Below are 5,944 nucleotides of genomic sequence, written 5' to 3'. Positions count from 1 at the left end.
GTGTTTTTTTTTTTTTAATGAAGCAATGAAGGCATTTCATTCAGTTTGTCTGTTTTAAAGGACTGTCTGCTACTTCTCAGGTGTTTTTGACTATGAGCATTGGACGCCCAAGATAACATAAAAACAGTTCAACAAGTTTCTACTTTGGTAAAAGACAGCAGAACCTGCAGCAAACCTTTATAGTATGAGCGGATTCAACAACACGTAAATAGCGACGCTGTCGTGACCAGGGAACAGCTGGGTGCAAAGGAGCTGTGTGACCCAAACTATAAGAAGCTCGCTCAGTGTCTTCAGCAGATTGGAGACGAACTGCATGGAAACTGTGGATATTAAAACTGGCCTGCTCCTGGCTATAAACTGAAGGCCCGTCTTACCCCGGCTTAAAATTTGGCAGTAGAGGAAAAAGAATTAAAATATGCATATTTAATTCATTAGGAATTCCCAATGGAGACAGAGTTTACATTACAATTTCATTGTATTCAGTACAAGCTCTGACATCCTGGCTCATGTAAAAGATTTCTGTCTGACTTTTCCTACTCTGTACACACCTTTTAAAGGACCAACTCCCTCCCCTGCTTGGGAAGGGGTGATCTGGGAGCTATCTGTTATCTGCCTTGTCTGCCAGTGTGTTCTTAAAACAAAGAGGCTGTTCTACTCTGTAAGGGGTCGAGCCAAATGACCTAACAACCCTGCCTCCAAGCTCCTGACGTTATTCTCGTTAAAGAATAAAAAATAATTGATAAGAATTAACGTGTGCCCTATTATTTATTAACAAATGAAATACTATACCTATTTTGAAAACCCCAATTAAGTTTCTATTTCCCCTAAAAAGATGAAAATATTCCCAATTTATAAACTGAAAAGCCACTGAGCTTATCTAAAATCCTAAAACATACTAGACACCAATTAGAATAAAAAGCACCTTTATCCGTGAGGTTTTATCCCATTATATCTTTGCAGCTACCAAGGAAAACTGTTATAATCTCATAACTGAGGAGGAGTCTTATTTTCCGCACTGAAAGATTTCCTATTAAATGTACGCTCTACCATTATAATGACTGAAAATGACTCTAGGAGTCTTAAACTAGATTAACAAAGATGTCTTTTAGAAATTAATATCACCTATGAAAGTACTACAATCCAATCAAACCACAGAATAAAGACCAAATTATCATGCAATGCAAAACCAAGATCCTAACAGTACTAGTATTTAACATCTTAGGAATATTGAACTCATAAGACCAATTCGGTGATTACAAAATTCTTTTTTTTACACAATGTATTCATTTGTTATCATTGATGTCGTCTTGTGTCTCTTAGATGTCTTCTTCTTGCCCTTAAAAATAATGGGTTATATTAATTTGTCCGAACCGCGATCTCCACACAGCCGTATGTTAATCTATCACGAAAACAAAATAAGAATCCTGCTGCCTCTTCCGAGTGGCAATCGGCGCATCGAGCTGCCCCGTTGCCAGATGGCACGGGTGGGCGGTAGCTGAAAGCCCCTCTTAGTCAGGAAGTCTGACCCGAAAGCTGCTATGGTGAAGTTTCCTTGAACCCTCTGTGGCTGGCACGCACGGCTCCGCAATCTGGTCAAGCACCCTAAATCATGGCTCCAACATATTTCTTTTGATGACCTTTAGAGCACACTCAGTCGATGTCGGGGGGGGGGGGGTGTACTCCTCCCTCACAGTCCTTGGGATCTTCCGATATCCTGGTTTATTTCCCCTATACAATCTGAAACTACAAGACAATCTTTATACATCAAATTTCGTGTCATCTGTGAATCCTGGAGTTTAATGTCGTTCCCCCGAAAACTCCTTCCAGTCATAGAGAATGTATCCTGTAGCGGAAGTAACTGAACACTTCGATTTGACACCCCAGTAAGAAACAAACATCAAAGCTTTAACCCATGTTAATTTAGTCTGTGCACACATTTTAGCCAATACTTTTTTCTGATTCAAATTAATCCTTACCACCTTCCATTGTCCAACTTCATCCTGTCAGGAAACCTACGTCTAGAAATGTAATAGTTAAATGAGACATTTTATCATAGTTTCTCTGTCCTCTCCTTTCACAGGCCTCTGGTTGTCCTGTAAAAGAATCCACGCACACACACACACAAATACTTTAAACCTCTGATGGGGATCACTATGTCTGTGGAATCAAAAATTAGTTAATTTTTGGTTTGAAATCAAAATAATTTTTTTCCTGTAACAATGTCCGAATCTTCTTTGGATTAAAAATTACCACACATCGCACCATTTCACACAAAACCTTTCAGCACGGCGGATCTAACTGTATTTCACCACTCTATTAAATTCATTAACCTCTACTCAACCTCAGAGTTCCTACTCTGTGTGATTCAGAAAACAATCCTGTTTTAATCCTAGAGGAAACACCATCAGGTCCTTTTACAGCACCCATTCTACTTCAACGAACCTCTGAAGCTGCTCTGCTCCACCTTCACTCTTCTTGTAATCAATTCCTCTCTCAGTTCCTGTTCAATTAATATAAATACCATCCTCATGCAATCCCCCTTTTAACATCCTTGACATGCACTGTTTTTCCAAACAACTTGGATCCATATACACATTCACTTATCTTTCTATCAACTTCTATCAACTTGTTACAAATCCTATTCCAGTTAGTCCTTAAAATTACTTTCTTACCTGAGGGCCTTCCACAGAACTAGTAGTTTTGGTCCGTGAGGCAGACACCCTGTCTACTTTTAAGACTAGGCTTAAAAATTTTCTTTTTGACAAAAATTATAACTAGTGAGCACTAGTAGTGACTCATGTCTACTCTCAGCTAGTTTTACTGCTATAGGCTTAGGTTACTGGAGTATAGTCTATAAGGATTCTAATTTTCTCACTATATTGAGTTCTACTGTTCTTCAATTATGCATTATGTGTTGTCATTCTGCTTTAACTTTCTGTCTCTCTCTTTTCTCTCATAGTAGGTACACCTGGTCTGGCGTTCTGTTAACTGTGACATCATCAGAGAAGACGGCTCACCCGCTACTACCATCTAATGTAGAACATATAACTAGATCAATGTGTGCTTCTGTGCTTTTTTGTTTCTCTTGTTGTGTCTCTTTCTGTCTCTGTAACCCCAGTCGGTCGAGGCAGAATGACCGTTCATACTGAGCCCGTTCTGCCGGAGGTTTTTTTCCCGTTAATGGGTGGTTTTTTCTTCCCACTGTCGCTTCATGCTTGCTCAGTATGAGGGATTGCCAGCAAAGCCAGTGTACAATGCAGATGACTCTTCCTGTGGCTCTACGGTTCCCCAGGAGTGAATGCTGCTTGTCGGGACTTTGATGCAATCAACTGGTTTTCCTTATATAGGACATTTTTGACCATCTGTATAATCTGACCCAATCTGTATAATATGATTGAAGTTGACTTTGTAAAGTGCCTTGAGATGACATGTTTCATGATTTGGCGCTATATAAATAAAATTGAATTGAATTGAATAGAACTAACTTTCAATTCTGGTCTTACCTTTTCCATCCTAGACACCAGCTGCTCGCACGGATAGAATCAAACTTATCTGCATTATGTTGCCCTCTGTTTTTTCTATTTATCAACATTACTGATATGCTACAATATCACTATTCTCTCTCCATCTTCCTTTTGAAACAAAACAAAATTTTGTTACAAAACATCAACAGAGAACAGTATAAAGTCGTCAAGGGGAGTCAATTGAACTGCGAATGCTTATCTTTGTTGAGGTAGGATAAAACACTTCCTTTGTATCCTGAATCCAAATCAAAATATTATTCAAGTTCATCATACCTGATATCTTCACGCAGGTCCCTCAAAGGTTGCGTAAAATTAATAACAGCAGAGTGCTATGACAACTGCAGCCTGATAGGCTGTGTCACGCGCAGCAGTTCGGACTTTGTGAGGATGCTCTATTTGTGACCAGGGTAAATACTAGATATTCCTGCAAAAATAACACAGCCCAGGAAAAAACACATTTTCTGGCAATTTACAATTTATTTGTATAGACCGTAAAACCAGACTGAATCAGGATGGTGTTTCTGGGCCAAGGACATGTAAAACATCTTTTATAACCTGATTAAAAATACCTGGTAATATAACAAATCCTGGTGGCCGTCTGGTATATCGTAGCTGGCAACTGTTATATGTAAAATAGAAAAATCTTAATATTTGTCCAGTCTATACATTTGTACCCCTGCTAATGAAAACTTCAAAGTGGAACTATTCACTTATGGATTGAACTCAAAAATATTAGTATTTTGTTTAAAAACAGAGCACATCTGTGAATTCCAGAGAGAGGCCCCACGTCGTAAAACTGGAAGACACACTGATAGTAACCCCCCTGCACTAGATTTATGACTGCACTAGTTAACCCAGAGAGAAAATTTACAGTAACCTTAAATGTAAGTGTAGCACGTTAAAGTATTCCCACCCCAGTGGATTTTCTGCTCATGATGGTGATGGTAAAGTACACCTTCTGCTGTTTTAATTATGATCAATACGGTCCTGGCCATAATAGAATTAAAACTCATGTTTAAAAAGAACATATCACCATGTTGTATAGTAATGAAGTAAAAATGCTTTCACTACTGGTACTTAAGTATATTTTGGGGTAGGTACTTTATACTTTTCTCGAGTATAACATTTTTTGATAACTTTTACTTCACTATATTTCTGATTCTTAATTGCATACTTTTACTCCAATACATTTTCAATGTTTTGGTTTAGTTACTCGTTGGTTTAGAGACTCACGCACGCCAAGTGTTTGACCCCACCTACTGATTGACTGCAACAAGTTGGGAACTTGCCTGGGCTTGTTTATCACCACCACAGGATAAGAAGCTGGTTCAGTGGTAGGGCAGGTTACATTAACCTTGTGGTATAGGTAAAGCATCTAATAGCAGAGAGTCCTAATTTTCTTAACTAAATGACAACCTGCAGGTGTATCTATTAGCAGGTTTACCACTTCCTGTAGGTTGACTAGACCTGGTTTATCACTTAACCAATGTTCGTAGTATACACCCACTGGTCTAAATTTTGCCTGCACTTGGATGTGTGAAATTTTAAAGTGCATAGCACGACCGTATAGCCTCGTGATGAGACCATCCTGATCTCGCGACCTTTCAATGTTTCACTCGCAGATCAGTCTGGCTACTCTCCGTTAAAGAAATTTGGAGCCGTTCACCAAAACGAACGTCCAATCAGCGTTGGCCTTTGAGGCGGGTTGAGGTGTGTACGCAACGAGAAGCGCGGACAGTTCAGTCTAAAGAACATGGCAGCTTCAGCCGACGAAACTAGCGTTAGCGTGGCTATCGAGCAAGTTTTATCGGAATTACAGAGTATTTCTTTGCTGAGCTAACGAGCCTTTACCTGCAGCAGCAAGAGAGCTTGGCTGTGGTTGTGTTTTCGTCGTCGCTCTGTTATGAGCGACGACGAAGCATGTTGACCAGTACGTCATATGCTTCGTTGATCTGATTGGTTTATTTGGCTTGTCTATCTCCAACATAGGCCAATCAGCTAACCAGTATTTTCGCCCTTCCAAAATTACTTCAACGGAAGGTTTCCAGATGGATATGCGAAGCAAATCTATCTGGCGGTGGTCAGGTACTGACCTTACTTGAACAAGGAAAACTGAAAGCTTACAAAAAGGTTGTATTTTCTGTCTAAACTTTGTCTAATTTTCTCCTGCACTTGGCTGTTTATATTATTTGAAGTAAATTGACTTTTAAAGTTTACCAAATCTAAAAAATGTCATTCAAACTGCATTGCTTTGTTTTACTTTTTACTTATACTTTTATTACATTACTTGAGTACATTTCTTTTTATAGTAATTTTCATACTAAGTACAAGACATTTCAGATACTTTAAGACTTTAACTCAAGTAACATTTTCAATCAGTGACTTGGACCTTTACCAAAGTCATATTTATAGAGGTACCT

The sequence above is a fragment of the Fundulus heteroclitus genome, chromosome 16 (genome assembly GCF_011125445.2).
Source record: "Fundulus heteroclitus isolate FHET01 chromosome 16, MU-UCD_Fhet_4.1, whole genome shotgun sequence".
In the NCBI taxonomy this organism is placed as follows: Eukaryota; Metazoa; Chordata; class Actinopteri; order Cyprinodontiformes; family Fundulidae; genus Fundulus; species Fundulus heteroclitus.
This window is presented reverse-complemented; position numbering follows the sequence as displayed.